The sequence below is a fragment of the Geotrypetes seraphini genome, chromosome 5 (assembly GCF_902459505.1).
Source record: "Geotrypetes seraphini chromosome 5, aGeoSer1.1, whole genome shotgun sequence".
Classification (NCBI taxonomy): Eukaryota; Metazoa; Chordata; class Amphibia; order Gymnophiona; family Dermophiidae; genus Geotrypetes; species Geotrypetes seraphini.
In genome coordinates this window covers 263,912,126-263,930,360 of record NC_047088.1, presented here as the reverse complement: position 1 = coordinate 263,930,360, position 18,235 = coordinate 263,912,126, and the positions used below count along the sequence as shown (strand labels likewise).

General features: G+C 44.4%; 1 protein-coding gene across 2 annotated transcripts in view; it reads right to left on the bottom strand.

Annotated features, from left to right (window-relative positions):
- The window catches only part of WNT6 (Wnt family member 6), a 77,372-nt gene that overhangs the window by 34,129 nt on the left and 25,008 nt on the right, over positions 1-18,235 (bottom strand). The gene's annotated exons all lie outside the window — the stretch shown is intronic.

Here is an 18,235-nt window from a genome sequence, read left to right as displayed (position 1 = left end):
GCCGTCTCTGTTGTGCCAGATGACAGACACACAGAACAAAGACGTGGAGTGCGAGTGCTTTGAAATATTAGGCAGCCTTTGAAGCTGCAGAAAATAACAGGGAACGAGTAGCTGAAACAATTACAGGCAAAGTCAGTCAGCGTTAAGTGCAAAAGAAAGTCACTGGGGGGAAACAATGGAGCCGCTGCCCTACATCCAGGGGGTGGATTGCCACTCCACCATGCATCACCGTTTCCTGACCTCGGCAGAGCCAGGTGGGGCTGCAGCCACAAGAATCGGGGTCAGAAATATTTTCCCTTGCGGCCATGGGGGGCGGTCGATAAGCAAAGGAGAAAGCGTCCTGGAAAGCTGCTAGGAGTGGTGAAGTGTTATTAGGTTTCTTAAAAGTCTGAACCGCACTTCGATTTATCAACAGCACGGTGTACAAGAAACGAAAGGAACGCCGTTTAAAATAGGAAAGCAAAGAAGTGAGAAAGCCAAAAATCAATCAGTCCGAGCAATCTATAAATCTCAAAAACTAAAAACAAAACAATGTTTGTTTAAATCGTGTTTAAATAGGGGTCCTTTTACTACTAATAATAATAATAATTTTACTCTTATAAACCGCCATACCAAAAAAGTTCTAGGCGGTTCACAACAAGGTGAGCTAACACATGGGATATGGACACGTTAGCATTTTGCATGCGCTAAAAACGGCTACCATGCCTTAGTAAAAGGACCCCATAGTTGCCAAAAAGAAACAGGATCTGAAGTCACCGATCCTCTCATGAAAATGCTAAACCAAAAAGATGCGTCTTAACCAGAACAAATTATGACCGGGAGGGAATTCCACAGGCGAGGAACGGCTGCAAAAAAGGCAGACTTCGGAGCACAAAGGAAGCGATTTGGGAAGTGGGCATCTTCTTGGTGATAATGCCTTCCGGGTGCTCAGTTTCCATTACAGAATATTAATGTCGCTTAAGGCTGCCAACTGGATCCAGATTCACAGGGCAGAGTTGATCCAGTCCTGGGTTTACCCTGTTGCATGCAGGGTTATGTAGTCTTGGTAAAAAAAAATCAGTACTATAAGTCCTTGCATGCAACAAGTTAAACCCGGGACTGGATCAACCCTGTCCTGCGAATCTGGATCCAGTTGGCATTGCAATCTGTGCAAAACTCTGCTGCATGACTCATCTTCTACCAACCTTGCTACGCTCACGTCACCCCTCTCCTTAAGTCACTTCACTGGCTCCCTATCCGCCATCACATACATTTCAAGCTCCTACTGCTGATCTACAAGTGTGTTCGTTCTGCTGTTCCTCGATGTCTCTCCTCGCTTCTCTCTCCTTCAGAACCTTCTTAACTCCCCTTATGTTAACTCGTATATAAGCTTCTTGAAACCTTCTAGTTGTCTTGTCTAGATTGTCTCTGATGTGTATCTCTAGGACAGAGGTGGGCAACCATAGTCCTCAAAGGCCACCACCCAATTGGGTTTTCAAGATTTCCAGAACACATGTGCATGAGGCTTATTTGTATATGATGGAAGCAGTGCATGCAAATCAATCAGATTTCAGGTTTATTAAAAGTCTGATATACCGGCCTAGAGCATTAAATATCAATCAATCTCATGCATATTCATTGTGGAAATCTTTGAAAACCAAAAATGGCTGTGGCCCTTGAGCGCTGTGATTGGCCACCCCTGCTCCACCTCTGTATGGACATGTTCTCTGTATATTGTTTTATTGTGTTTTATACAGGTTTTTGTGTGTTTTTTTATCTTATGATTATGTTTGGGTTGTTTGGGGGTTTTTTTTGTAATCTGCTTAGGTATAAATGGAATATAAGTTTTAAAAATAAATAGTAGCTGTAGAGAACTTCTATGTCCCAGTGGACTTAATAATAATAACTTTATTTTTGTATACCGTCATACCCCGAAGAGTTCTAGGCAGTTCACATCAATTAAACAGAGTTACAAGTGGTTTACATCAATTGTGCGGGGTGACAAAATATCAAATTGATCAAAGTTGCCAGGGGGGGGGTGAGGAAGAGGAGTAGAGGGGGGAGAGGGTTATTTAGTTAGGAGGGGCATTAGGACCCTGGTCTTGGAAGAGGCGGGTTTTGAGTAGTTTTCTAAAGCCGAGGTAGTTGGGGGCCTTGAGGGCCATTTGGGATAACCAAATGGGTTTAAGTATAGGACCTGAGACAAAAGAACTCAAAAACAGACTCAGGTCTGAATATCTTGGCACGTCTGTCCTTGCAGAAGAGGGCAAACCATATCACAGCAGCATAGCAAGCTTTGCCGGTAGAAGTCTTTCAGGCCCTTCGGACTTCTGACATCACTCTCAGACCTGCCCTTAGCCTTCAAGGCTTGCCCTATAGTTTTCAGGTGCCAAGAAAGGGTTCTCATATATGGCTTGCCTGGAATGACTTGTCAACTTCAGCTGTATCAGCTCTGGAAGTCAAGACCTTAGTCAAGAGCTTGTGTCTTGCAAGGTCATGTCTTCGCAGACACTCTCTTTAGTTCATCTGTAGCATCTCTGCTCACTTTGAGGCTCGCCATATTCTATAAGCCTGCCACGTTCTGTGTTCTGACAGGGACTATCTGGGTATTTGCCCATCCATATTCTCCTTGGACAGTCATTGAATCAGGAATCTTTTAGTTCAGATTCAAGGTCAGCCAGAGAGGAGATCTGGTCTGAAGCATAACAACCAATCGACCCTGCAAAGTTCTAATGAGAAACCGGATCAGAGAAACTTCCGCGCAGGCTCTGGCATAGTAAGGGTGGGTGGGGGGAGCACCCGTCCTCATCTCCCCCTGCTATGTACGTGCGCGCCAGGGAGAACTCAGGTGTACAGCACCTGCCCCTTAACCTAGACCTCACAGATTCATTGATTCAGTTTTTTATACCATTCTCCCAGGGGAGTTCAGAACGGTTTACATGAATTTATTCAGGTACTCAAGCATTTTTCTATGTCTGTTCTGATGGGCTCACAATCTGTCTAATGGACCTGGGGCAATGGGGGGATTAAGTGACTTGCCCAGGGTCACAAGGAGCAGCGGGGGTTTGAACCCACAACCTGAGGGTGCTGAGGCTGGAGCTTTAACCACTCTAGAAATCAAAATGTAGTAAAGTGAGCCAAGAATAGGACAATGAAGCCATTGTGACATCACTGATGAGGTTGGCTCTTATTGGTGGAATGAGGCATTATGATGTCACAATGCCAACTCTGGTTATCAGAGGCTGAAGCTTCTCACACTATTTATTCATTCAGTTTTCTATGCTGTTCTCCCAGGGAAGCTCAGAATTTATTCAGGTACTCGTGAATTTCTCCCTGTCTGTCCTGGCTAGGGGGCTGCGGTACTGGAGCCCCTGCACAGAATATACCTGCTGCTTCCATCGTAGCTCTCAGAATTCTTGTGGCCATTTGCTCATATAAGCATTGAGAACCAAAGTCACATTTTAACTAGTATGCTCATTAACCCAACCCCCCCCCCCCTTCTGTTACAAAACCATAGAGGGGTTTTTAGCAGCAGCCATGACGGTAACAGCTCCGACACTCAGAACTGTTACCGCCACAGCCAGCGCTAAAAAACCACACTACGGTTTTGTACAAGGTGGGTAAAGACTTTAATGGCAGAATGCCTTGCCAATACATCCGAAAGGTTTTTTTTGTGTCTCAGGACAGGTGTGTGCAACTCAGACCTGTCTATTGAGGACACTTTCATTACAAGAACCAGCAGCACCGGCTTCGTGTGGCCCATAATACAGCCTGCTGATTTAGGACGAGATTGGGGACGGACACACAGGAGCTCCACTGCAGCCAGGCATCTGCATTCGTCATCATGCTCCCTTCTTCTTCCCTTGAAAAGGAGGAGGAGGAGGAGGAAGCAGCGGATGGATGGCTGGACGAGAGGCAACTTCCACCTTGAGGGGAGGGGGGTGCGGAGATAGAATCTGAATGACCTTGTCGAAAAGAAGGCCCAAAGGCCTCTGGGCCACTTTCCAGGTCCATGTGTAGCCAGCTTTGCCATTCACCTTCCAAGCAGAGCTCCCTCCCACTCACATAACAAGGCCCTGAAACAAATCCATCACCTGGAGCCAACCCAGAGGGAAATGAGAAGCCCAATCCCTCCTCCTCCTCCCCCGCATAAATCTCTTAATAAGTTCCTGACTTCTAAAATGAAACCAATAAATTGTAGCAGAGCAGAACGGAAGCGGCAGGTCAGTGAGAGCTGAATGCCCAGGAATTCCACACGGCCCAGCCCAAACATAATGTGGGCCAGCTCGATATGGACCAGTTATACAGCCCCCCCTGCCCAAGACGCTATCCGCTCTCTATCCAGTACCTCACTAACAATAGCCCTAACAGAGACAGGCCCTCCAGGTACAAATACCACACTCTACAAGCTGGAGGGGGAGGGGGGATAATATGTGACACCACCTCAAAGCATCCTAAATATGCACACGGCAGGTGCCTTAACACCAAGAATGTGAAGGCAGCAATCATTCGATCTCAACATGTAATATCAAAGTGAGCACCGACTTTACACCGACTTTTCTGGTCGCGTGGTAAGACCAGAATGTGAACTGTCTCAACACCGGTGCATTTTTTTTTTTCAAACAGAGGAGATTGAGAGAGGACATGATTGAAACATTCAAGATAATGAAGGGAATAGACTTAGTAGATAAAGACAGGTTGTTCACCCTCTCCAAGGTAGGGAGAACAAGAGGGCATTCTCTAAAGTTAAAAGGGGATAGATTCCGTACGAACGTAAGGAAGTTCTTCTTCACCCAGAGAGTGGTAGAAAACTGGAACGCTCTTCCGGAGGCTGTTATAGGGGAAAACACCCTCCAGGGATTCAAGACAAAGTTGGACAAGTTCCTGCTAAACTGGAACGTACACGGGTGAGGCTAATCTTGGTTAGAGCACTGGTCTTTGACCTAAGAGCCACCGTGTGAGCGGACTGCTGGGTGTGATGGACCAGTGGTCTGACCCAGCAGCGGCAATTCTTATGTTCAAAAGGTGCTGGTACTCAATTACCAAGCCAATCTTCAGGAGTGGGGTGATCACAGAAGGACCCACCCCACAGTAGCCAGGCCCCCTGCAACCAGCCACAGAATCCATGAAAATAATCCTAACTTTATTCTTGTATATCGCCAGACCACTTAGTTATTGGCGGTTTACATCAAGAGGTCTGTACAACCAGCGAACAAGCACATCCTAGAACAGAGCTATAATAATCGGGTTACAAGTTCTCCGTTTACAGGGTTTCAACAGCTCTCTGAACGAATAATAAGACTGGGCTTGGGGCATCAAAGTACTCCACCAGGTATTGGTTTTTCCTGCCTGATAAGCAAATGTTTTTCCTAAAAGAAATCTCTTGTAACGAGAAGCTTTTGGTGTCAGAAACGCAAACCAGTCATTTTTTTCCGAGTGCTCTTATTAGACTTAAATATTTCAAAGTGAGAAATAAGAGAAGCAGGAGCCAAACCAAATTTAAACAATACTGAGTGCGCAGAACCTGAGCTCGGACCGTGGATCATTTTTATCCAGGTACTCAGTACCCCAGAATACTCCCTCAAAAGGAAGCCCTAACTAACAGTCCCACCAAGAGTGTGAAGGCAGTGATTATTCTATCATACCACGTAACACCAGAGTGTGTGCTGTATTATTATTCTCAGTAAGTGTGTATACCTGCAATGGCGTAGTGAGGGTAAGAGGTGCCCTACCCCCCCCCCCCTTCTTTGCCTCCCCTCTGATTCTTCACTGGTGCAAGCAACATCTCTAACCTGCATCGACCCTCTGATGTCACTTCCTGGTCCTGTGACCAGGAAGTTACTTTAGAAGGAGGGCTGAGGTCGGCGCAAGTAGCAGGTTGGAGATGCTGCTTAAGAGGTACAGGGGGTGGAGGGGTGCCGGTGCCTCACCAAGACGGCGCCCGGGTGGGTTCACCCCCCTTACTATACCACAGAAACCCAGCTAATATGAATTAAACACCACATAAAGCACCATGATATTTACAGTATGTAATTATTGGGATTTATTAACCGCCTTTATGAAGAGATTCACCCGAGGTGGTGAACAGCAGATAGAGTTTAACATAAAACTTCCAGTTTTGTTAACAGCATGACAGTAGTAAAATAGAAACAGAGAAACCTTATGGCTAAGGCTCTAAACACTTGCATTGTGAGGTCATACAGCATTAGCCTTATAGAAACTTGATGACAGATAAAGGCAAATGGCCCATCCACAGCATCCACTATCTCCTCCTCTCCCTATTGGCTAAGGCTCTTAACATTTGCATCTCCTCTTCCTATAGGCTAAGGCTCTTTACACCTGCATTGTGAGGTCATAGAGCTTTATGGTTATAGGAATATAGAAACATGATGGCAGATAAAGGCCAAATGGCCCATCCGCAGCATCCACTATCTCCTCCTCTCCCTATTGGCTAAGGCTCTTAACATTTGCATCTCCTCTTCCTATAGGCTAAGGCTCTTTACACCTGCATTGCGAGGTCATAGAGCTTTATGGTTATAGGAATATAGAAACTTGATGACAGATAAAGGCAAATGGCCCATCCACAGCATCCACTATCTCCTCCTCTCCCTATTGGCTAAGGCTCTTAACATTTGCATCTCCTCTTCCTATAGGCTAAGGCTCTTTACACCTGCATTGTGAGGTCATAGAGCTTTATGGTTATAGGAATATAGAAACATGATGGCAGATAAAGGCCAAATGGCCCATCCGCAGCATCCACTATCTCCTCCTCTCCCTATTGGCTAAGGCTCTTAACATTTGCATCTCCTCTTCCTATAGGCTAAGGCTCTTTACACCTGCATTGTGAGGTCACAGAACTTTATGGTTATAGGAACATAGAAACATGATGGCAGATAAAGGCCAAATGGCCCATCCACAGCATTCACTATCTCCTCCTCTCCCTATTGGCTAAGGCTCTTAACATTTGCATCTCCTCTTCCTATAGGCTAAGGCTCTTTACACCTGCATTGTGAGGTCATAGAACTTTATGGTTATAGAAACATGATGGCAGATAAAGGCCAAATGGCCCATCCACTATCTCCTCCTCTCCCTATTGGCTAAGGCTCTTAACATTTGCATCTCCTCTTCCTATAGGCTAAGGCTCTTTACACCTGAATTGTGAGGTCATAGAGCTTTATGGTTATAGGAACATAGAAACATGATGGCAGATAAAGGCCAAATGGCCCATCCGCAGCATCCCCTCTCCCGCCTTTCCTCCCAAGTTTACAGATTGAGATCTTTAAGTCTGTCCCCATATGCCTTATGATGAAGTCCGCACACCATGTTTCATGTTTATTAAAATTTGATATACCGCCTTATCAGAAATCAAAGCGGTTTTACAAAGTTACCGTAATATTTTTTTTTTATAGGGGACAACAAAACAACATCAGAAGCACACAACAAAATACCAACAGACAGACAATGAGAAACTGGAACGAAAGGAGACGGGGAAGAACTACAATATTTGGACAGAAAAGAACAAAGAGCGGTAGAGAAGAAAAGGAGAGGGAAGGCTGAGCTCAGCCAGAAAAGCTGGACTACAGTATTGTTACAACATCCTTAGATGGACGATCATGATTCGAACGCATCTTGACATAGAAATGTTTTTAAATCAATGAGGTTAACTCTTCCGGAGTCTGTCATAGGGAAAAACATCCTCCATGGATTCAAGACAAAGTTAGACAAGTTCCTGCTGAACAAGAGCGTGCGCTGGTAGGGCTAGTCTCAGTTAGGGCGCTGGTCTTTGACCAGAGGGCCGCCGCGTGAACGGACTGCTGGGCATGATGGACCACTGGTCTGACCCAGCAGCGGCAATTCTTATGTTCTTATGAAACAGCAAATTGAAACCTAATAGTTGGTCTACCATTAGTAGCGTGGTAAGGGGTGAGGGGGAGAAGAACCTCAGGTGCTGTCCTAGCAGAAGTAGCAGCGATGTAGCTTTTGGGGGGGGGGAGGGACGATCCTCAAGCCCTGCTAACTGAAAACTCCTGGCATCTCTCCTCTGCCCTCTCCCCCCCCAGAGACCGGGAGTCTATTAAGTGCACCCCACGGTACCTCTTAAATCCTTCAATTCTTGGCCAGCCAGAAGCAGATACGCTCCTACCCGCTGCTCACACCAGCCCCAAACTCTCCCTCTGACGTAGCACGAAAAGGAGGGTTCAGAGCCAGCATGAGCAGCAGGTTGTAGTCCCTGCTCACTTCTAGTGCAGAGCAGAAGGATTTAAGAAGATCCTACATCATCAGAGGGGAGGGGGGATGCCGAGTGCCATCTTACCTTACTACTTCACAGATTAAGATGATACACTATCAGAAATATATATATTTAACAGCACTGTAGACCATCAGATAACAGGAATTTAATAAATATTATCAGAACACTCCTGGCAACACTCAATAAGTTTAAGCTAAATACTGCAAAACCCAATATACTATGGTTTCATAGCATCTACAACCAACACATTACGCTCTGGAACCATTCTAAACATTAACAAAACCTCTAAAATCTTGGGAGTCAACTCCACTCTATCCTATCAACCACAAATCTCCAGTCTTTGGAAAAAAGCATTCTACAGCATGAGACAACGATGACTAATTAGACCTTCCTTCCACGATCACCACTTTAACACAAATGCTTGATATCCCAACTAGACTACTGCAACTCCTTCTGTGCTGCCATAAACTCAACCCTCATGCACAAGCTACAACTGATACAAAACACTACAATAAGACTGAAATTTAACCCATCTCATCTTACTATAGCAGTCTCCACTTGTTGCCTACCAACGTGTGCATCACATTCAAAATCTGTATAATGTTCTGATCTTATATGGGAACCCCACTGAACCACTTATACATTTTCTGACCAGCTCCTGGTCATCATCAATCCGAAAACTCAAGTCACTACTCCTTATCCTCCCCCAAAGAAGTCAGATTCAAGCGCATATGTAATTCTTTATTCACCTACCTTGGCACCAAGATTTGAAACAATCTCCCAGGATTCACCAAGTCTGAACCAGACTACTTCAAATTCCGGAAGAAACTAAATTCACTCCTCTTTGAAAGCAAATACAGTACTCTGTTGACACATGAGTAGTATGGAATCACAACAAACCACTCATCATTTCATATTCTAATCACTATAGACTCCACTTATATCTCAATAGCCTGGATATCACAACCTCTGCACTAAATCAACATAAGAACATAAGCAATGCCTCTGCTGGGTCAGACCTGAGGTCCATCGTGTCCAGCAGTCCGCTCACGTGGTGGCCCAACAGGTCCAGGACCTGTGCAGTAATCCTCTATTTATACCCTTCTATCCCTTTTTCCAGTAGGAAATTGCCCAATCCTTTCTTAAACCCCAGTACCGTACTCTGCCCTATTACGGCCTCTGGAAGCGCATTCCAGGTGTCCACCACACGTTGGGTAAAGAAGAACTTCCTAGCATTTGTTTTGAACCTGTCCCCTTTCAACTTTTTTTTTTTTTTTTTTGAAAGTTTGAAGAATCTGTCCCTCTCTACTCTCTCTATGCCCCTCATGATCTTATAAGTCTCTATCATATCCCCTCTAAGTCTCCTGTCAACTGACAGTAATTCATCCCAGTGCACTATATGTCTAATGACGGGTTTTTATGAGTCTCTAAATTGTTTCTCCTGACTTCCCCTCTCCCTCCACCCTTGATTCCTATTCTTAACGTGATTCTCTAAATTGTAAGTCACCTTTAATCTAGTTAGGCAAAGAGCGACCCAGAAATTGCAGATTAGATTAGAATGTGAACTATACCATAATAGATCCATTTGCGTATGCTAAGGAAGGTCAGACGCCTCTTTCATCAACACCACTTCTCCGTTCTACTTCAGTCAATCATCTTATCTCACCTTAATAATTGCAATGTTATCTATCTTAGTATTACAAAAATTGGTCCAAAATACTGCTGCTCAATTGATTTTCGGGAAACGTAAGTTCGATCACATGACACCGTTGCTTCCTAGTCTTCACTAGATATGGTTGGCTATAAAATAAATCACAAAAAATTGCACCCTCCAAAATACAGGACAAAAGAATCACCTTTCTTTACAAAAAGGGAGAAAAGACCTCAGTGTCTAATAGGGGCTCTTTAAGCTTCCCATATAGACAGGCTAGTTTTAAACAGAATTTAATCCTAGCAGACACATCCTTGGTCAGAAAAACTCCCAATTAGTGTGTGAACCTCTATTCTAATTTTCTTATAGTTTTATGTATTTTCTTATAGTTTTATATATTTTTTTACTTTTCTTCAAACAACAATTGTCAAAAATAGAAGTCACTTATCTGAGTACTTTGATATTCAGGTGTAGTCCTGGAGTAAAGCAAGCAGGAAAAACTGCTCTATGGAAAAAAGCTATCAGTCAAAACATTCATCCAAAATATCCAACAGGGGCCCCTGTTTCGCAACAAAATGCTTCGTCAGGGATTTGCAAGTGTTCAATCCGTGCATTTTTCTTTTCTCCTAATTGCAACGAGCATCTCGGCGCCCGACAGAGTTGAAGGTCAGAGCACGAACTGCAAGAGCGCAAGGAAGGAGCTGCTCCGAGGCGAGCAGCGGGTCTCGTGCAAACCCCCCTGAGCAGCTGCTGCGGCACGAGCCAGGCGCGCAAGTTACCGCCAAACTCCCCCCGACGTGGTTGGTTGTTTTTTTAAGTCTGAGAAGGGAACTACCTAAGCGGCGCGAGCTGCAGCGGCTGAGAAACAAGAGAGGACCAAAAACATGGCTATAAAATAAGCCATGTGTATACCTGGCAGGGCCTCCGCGTGTGCGGATCGCCGGACTTGATGGACCGAAGGTCTGATCCGGAGATGGCGCTTCTTATGTTCACTGGCTCCCTGTGTATTTAGAGTTCAGTTCTTTATGGCATTTTCACTCCCTTAGTTCCTTTATCCTGGAATCTTTATAGATTCTCTTTTGCAAGGTGTGACCAATGACTTAAACTATCTTTTCCTTCCAGAAAAGGTGTCAAAGGAGCTAAGACCTTTGACCAATAAGAACATAAGAATTTGCCTCCACTGAGGCAAACCAGAGGTCCATCTTGCTCAGCGGTCCGCACCCACGGCGGCCCATCAGGCCTAATTGCCTGAACAGTGCCCCTGACTAATTTTCTAACTGCCTCTAATCCTATCCCTATAACCTACCTCTACTCCTATCTGTACCCCTCTATCCCTTTGTCCTCCAGGTACCTATCCAATCCTTCTCTGAAGCCCTGCAGCGTGCTCCTGCTTATCACATCCTCCGGCAAGCGCGTTCCATGTATCCACCACCCTCTGGGTGAAAAAGAACTTCCTGGCGTTTGTTCTAAACCTTCCCCCTTTCAATTTCTCTGAGTGCCCCCTTGTGCTTGTGGTTCCCCATAATTTAAAAAAATCTGTCTCTGTCTACTCTTTCTATGCCCTTCATGATCTTGAAGGTTTCTATCATGTCTCCTCTAAGTCTCCGCTTTTCAATCTCTGATCTTTAAGTTTTCTCAACTTCGGGATAATCTTCCACTACTTTTAAGAAGCTCTGGTTCCCTTTCGCAAGTCTTCGAAAACCATTTTGTTCACTAAGCACTTTGGAAATTAACTTTCTTTGATTTCTTCTCCCCTCAACCGAGTCAAGCTTTCCTGGATTAAAGTCTCGGTATATAAAGCCAAGCATTAGATTAGATTAGATCAATAGCATGGAAAAGCATAAATATAATACTCACAATGTCAGCACTTTACAAATGAAACACCTTAATAGACACATATATAATATTTATTTATTCAAGGGAGCTCAGAACGGTTTACATTAATTTATTCAGGTACTCAAGCATTTTTCTATGTCTGTTCTGATGGGCTCACAATCTATCTAATGTACCTGGGGCAATGGGGGGATTAAGTGACTTGCCCAGGGTCACAAGGAGCAGCGGGGGTTTGAACCCACAACCTCAGGGTGCTGAGGCTGTAGCTTTAACCACTCTAGAAATCAAAATGTATTAGATGTGAGCCAAGTATAGAACAATCCAGCCATTGTGACATCACTGATGAGGTTGGCTCTTATTGGTGGAATGAGGCATTGTGACATCACAGTATCAGCTCTGGTTACCAGAGACAGACACTTTGCACACTCTTTATTCATTCAATGTTCTATACCGTTCTCCCAGGGGAGCTTAGAACGGTTTACATGCATTTATTCAGGTACTCAAGTAGTTTTCCTGTGTGTCCTGGTGGGCTCCCAATCTATCTAATGTACCTGGGGCAATGGGGGGATTAAGTGACTTGCCCAGGGTCACAAGGAGCAGCGGGGGTTTGAACCCACAACCTCAGGGTGCTGAGGCTGGAGCTTTAACCCTTTCAGGACCATAAGGATCGTAGGCCAATTTTTGTGGTTTTGACGACATTTTTATGGTAAAAAGGGCTTGCAGATGCCAAAAAATTGATTTTTTTGTGAAATATCATTATTTTTATTTAAAAAATCACACTTCTGGCTTATGGACAGTGTGGCAAGTGAATCTTCTCGTCAATCTGGCAACGACGCTAATGAATGAATGTGGGAACCAGTTTGTTTACATAAAGGCAGTATCATATGGAATCCGTACATATCAAATTTAGAACTGTAGACTATCCCAATCAAAATTTATAGGATTTTAAAGTTATGGGACAAATATGTCCCTTGGTCCTGAAAGGGTTAACCATTGCACCACTCTAGGAACCAAATGGGCTAATTATACCATGTGACACAATTGAATTAAAAGGAACAAAACTGGATTTTTACATGAAATTCCGTAGCTCCGTTTGGGCTGAGTGCAGAAATTGAGTGGATGGTGTTACTCTAACTGAGCTCTGTGATTGGTGCAAGTAAGATCAGCTGTATTTGAATAAGAGTTTTGTCTGTATAGATTAACCAGGAGAAGTCTATGAAATATTTAGTTCTATCTTATATGGGTTTTTTTTGGGGGGGTGTCTCACCTTGAAACAGCGAAGGCGAAACATGTGACATGTCGGTGGAATAGACCCCCTTTCCGACAGGAACATAAGAAAAATAAAAGCTAAGTTTTTTGCACTTTAACTATTTATTCACTTTTAAAATTGAAGTGGACTAAGTTTATAAAACATTAACACCCCCCCCCCCCCTTTAGCGCTGCTCCCGACGCTCCTAGGAACTCTACGAGCGTCGGGAGCAGCGCGGGCCATTCAGCGCGGCTCCCCGCACTAGAAACTGCTAGCGCAGTTTAATAGAAGAGGGGGGTCAGAGTGTCAGGAGCAGCTCAGAGCATTAGGCACGCCAACCTGCGCTAAAAACCGTTATCACAGTTTTGTAAAAGAGGGGGTCTATTCACTATAAGAAACAAATAGAAAAGCAAAGTAGAGAAACAAATAGAGAAAGTAAATAAGGACAGATTCTTCAAACTGTGGGGAGCCATAAACACTAGGGGTCACTTGAAGAAATTGAAAGGGGACAGGTTTAGAACAAATGCTAGGAAGTTCTTTTTTACCCAGAGGGTGGTGGACGCATGGAACGCACTTCCGGAGGATGTGATAGGCCAGAACTCTGTACAAGGGTTCAAGGAGGGTTTGGATAGGTTCCTGGAGGATAAGGGGATAGAGGGGTACAGATAGAACTTGAGGTAGGTTGTAGAGGTGTTCAGAAACCACTTCACAGGTCGTGGACCTGATGGGCCGCCGCGGGTGCGGACCGCTGGGCGAGATGGACCTCTGGTCTGACCCAGTGGAGGCAACTTCTTATGTTCTTATGTTCAAAGACATACATAGCGATACATCGCTGAGGTCTAAAAATTAAATTAAAGAATTACTGGCTCTAGTGTATGACAGGTGATAATTTCTGGACTATACCGTATTGATGAAGAAATTGCTGTTTGAAATTAGACACTTGATATCAGAGCATCCTGTGACCTACAGCACAAACGAGAGAATCTGTGGGATCGGTAAGCATGGTTTATGTGCTCATAATAATTCCCTGGGGGGGTCTCAAATTTACAGACCCCTACGCTTCAGTCTTTTCAGCAGAGATTAGTTTTGGATTTATCTTATATCATCTGCTTCTTGCCAGGGCTGGGCACCGTGCCCACTTCCACATAATAAGCCCACAGAAGTCCGAGGAACTCTAGAAGCTGAGGCAGACATCGCCATCATTCGGAGAGCATGGAAGATCAATTAGTGACGTTATTGACAGAAATTTTGTCCAAGAACGTAATTTAAAAGTTAAAAAAGCAGAAAAAGCAGGCTATTAACTTCCACTTGCTCCTGGAAATTGTAGATGCCAGCTGGCAATGGCCGGCTTCAGGTTGGTGAAGGAAGGGGGGCACTTGCCAGCTTGCTACTGTTTTGGCAAAGGGGTTGCTCCCAGAGGTTGAGAATAGCAGAGCTAGGGCAGGTTTCAGGGGCACATGTAGGATTTGAGGGCAAGATGGAAAGTTCCGGCAACCCGGTATGGGAGCGATTTTGATTTGCCAGGCTATGCGTAGTAGAAATATCATGCAAATCATGTGCACGTTATTTGTGCGGATTAACCCGGTAAAAGGAGGTGGGAGGGAGGAATTGTACCTGGCGCCTGCGCACAAGACCTGAGCGGCAGGCGCAGCTCTTCTGCGCAGGCCCAGTACAGTTCCTGATCGCTGGAGTTCCCAGGCAAGTTTATTTTGGATGCAGCTGTTATGCGTGAGTGCGTGTTCCGTGCGTCCTGACACTCACACAAAACACAAACAGCTGCTGATAGCTCCCGACCTGCCGGAAAATGTGGCCTGGTAGGAGTTCCTTTCTGAGCATTACAAAGAGTGCTCACTTTAATACTAATAAGCTCCTTGTAATGCATTGCATAGAGTTCTGGGTAGGGTTACCCCGGACAGCTTTTCAAAACCCAGCACTTTGCCCAGGACATCTGCATGCCCAACAAGAGCAGGCAGCAGGGGGCGGGACTGGAGCAAGGCTAAGGCAGGATTGGGGGCGGGACTGGTGCATAACTGGGCGGACCTGGGAGGCGGGTCTAGGGTCCGGATTTTACTAAAGTTAAAAAAAAAAAAATCTGGTAATCCTAGTTCTGGGTGGCTGCTATAGCAATTGGTAAAAGCCCCCCGAGAACTCTTTTGCGCATCGGAGGCTAAGCTGCCCTGTAATTAAAACTGGCTACAACCAGTCTTACAGGCACGCAAGGTTTTGAGCATCGGGGCCTGAGAGGGACTGGCACTGTGACATGGGATATTTTCCAGGGCTAACACGGGGCAAAGAGTAAGAGAAAGATTGCTCAGCCATCGTTAGGCAGGAGCCGCTGATTCCAGGAAGGAGACATTTGGCCAAGGTATGGTAAGATCACCGTGATGCAGTTTCACAGCGAAACATTCCCATCCAGAATCCACACCAAAATTCCAGAACCAAAGCAGCGCTGCGATTCTGGAATTATTCCCCAGGTCCAACCCCTCAGGGACTCTTCCAAATCCACTGCACTCGAAGGCTATTCCAGTCCATGAGGGCTGCATACAAGTCCAGTTTTCGGGTTATCCGTAACAAACATTTCTATTTGCATACAGCAAGGGTAACTGGCACAGCTGACCTATTTGTGGCTCTTTGCCAGGCTTCTGTGCCTCTGCCCTTGAGAAATATCATCACGGGCTTTAACATGACAGGGCAGCAGCTGAACCTGAGGCTGCAGGCACCAGATTCCACTCGGCTTCGGTAACACTGGCCTGTGGGCTCCTTCTTAGTACTGCTGTAATTTGAGATCTAAGAAAAACATTCTTTTCAGTTTTAATTTGCTGTCTTTTGTTAAATACTTGGCTTCGTACCGAAGCTTTCAGATATCTTTGAAGGAAGTAATCCTGCAGACAGGCTCGGTGCGATCTCAGCATCTCTGCATAATTCTCATGCTGGTCTGGTTACAGGTATCACCGTCTGCACGTGGTCCAGTCTTCTGCAGGGCCAGTAGGGTCACTAGAAACCAACACTGCGGGGGGGCGCTAGCGAGCGCTGCAGAGGATGGCAGCCTGAGTGGGACGCTCCGGTGGATATTACGAAAAAGAATCGATTTTCACCATCACAATCACTATTACTGATTATAACTTTCGTTTATATACTCCCTGAGAGACATGACCACGAACAAAGCGAGCAAACGCCGATGCCTGGAGCCAGTGTCACTGCAAAAAAAAAAAGCCAGAAGACGAGGCCTGCGCGTCATGTGTGAGCTCCTTTGTGGAACCAAATGAAACACGCAGCTCCTGATTGGTGAGGCCCGACTTTAGTGCAGGAAGAGACGGTCGGAGCACAGTCGAGTGATTTCCTTCACTCGCCGGCGCTCCGGCTGCTCTCTCCTGCTTCTCCGGCTGCCCTCTCCTATCTCCCCCGGTAAAAAACAAATTTGCGGTTTTTCAAGATTCGCAGGGGTTCCTGTAACGGAACCCCCGCGAATCTCAGGGGAGTACTGTATTTGGATTGTGTTGTTTGGATTATGTTTCAGAACACAAGCCTGATTTAACATTATTATGAGAAACTCATTTAACGACTCATGAGGCCTGTTCTGTTTCCGTCAGCGTGTGGTAAAAAATATGGCGTTGCCTTGTTAATAAGGAAACTATTTGATATTACTTTGATATCCCACTCTACAGACACTTGTGGGAGGTGGATTAAAGCCATGTTAAATGTTAATGGCACTTTGTTAGCCGTAGATGGTTTGAAAAGTTAGGTAAAAAAGCAAGTTAAACAGCGTAGCCTCCATCGAAGGCTATATACTTAGGGCTCCTTTTACAAAGGTGAATTAGGGCCTTAATGCACGGAAAAGCACATGCTCTAGCCGCTACTGCCTCCTTTTAAGCAGGCGGTAATTTTTCAGCTAGCCCTTAGTCCAGCAAGTCTCCAATTTTTTCAAATCGTAAGAAAAATTGGTTTGTCAGACTCTGCAAAATACTCATTGACAGCATCGATGACTTAATGGAATGTGACGCCATCTCAAGGAAATTTGTCTTTCAAATGCGATGAAAGGTCTTGCTAAAAAAAAATAGGCTTTCGACTTTTTTGAAAATTTACAATACAGCGGACTGATTCAGGAAGAGAATTCCACAAATGGGGTGTACAACCCTATAAACACGGGAAGAAATAGTTGCCTTAGTTACAAATCAAAGAGAGGAAAGAGCCAACAAATTCTTGGACTGAGATCACAGAGGACGGCTCCAATAGTGAACGCATCACCTTTGGTAAAGAATGATACAAAGCTTTATACACTAAAGTTAAGATCTTAAATTGGTTTCTCCAATCTACTGGAAGTCAACGAAGCTCTACAAACAGAGGGGAAAGATGCGCATAAGTCAAGTTCAAGTTTCAAGTCAAGTTTCAAGTTTCAATTTTTATTCATTATTTGATTAATCGCCTATCATAACTACTAAGCGATTTACATTTACAGAAAATACATGATAAAATTAACAATAATATAATAAAAATCTAAAAATCATTTTTAAAAAACTAGACAAATATGGACAGGAAACATTGGGACAGAGGGGGAAGAAATACAATTTATAATAGGAAAGGAGGGATCGATAAGGGTAAAAACACAGAATGGATGGGAAAAGAAAATATATATAGCTGACTGAAGTGAAAGGGAGTTGTAAAGAGTAATTGGCATTTCAATTAAGAATTGAAAGCGTCTTTAAAAAGAAAACTCTTAAGTTGGCTTTTGAATTTATCGAGGTTTTTCTCCTCCCTTAAATAAAGTGGGAGAGAATTCCATGTTTGCGGTGCTGTGACAGAGAAGGTATACTGTCTTCTGGTATTTATGATTTTAAGAGAGGGAATGACCAATAAAAGTTGTTGATTGGATCGTAAAGTTTTTTGAGAGGTGTATGGAATTAGAACTTTATAAATGAATGATGGAGTTTTGGATAATAACGATTTAAAGGTGAGTAAAGATAGCTTATATAATATTCGATGTCCCACTGGGAGCCAATGTGCTTTTTGTAATAAAGGGGTAACAGGGCAACCCACCAGTCACCCTTGCTGTGGCATTCTGTGCCACTTGTAATGCTCTCAGAGATTTCTTTGGAAGACCACACAAAAGTGAATTGCACCGTATTCGCGGTGGATGCGTTCCAGCAATAGGCGCGAATATGAAAAATCTGCGAATAACTTTTTTATATGTTATTCGTGGTTTGGGGAAAATGAATCGTTTTTAACTATTGAAACTGCGAATAACGTATCAACTGTTATTCGCGGGTTTTGAATT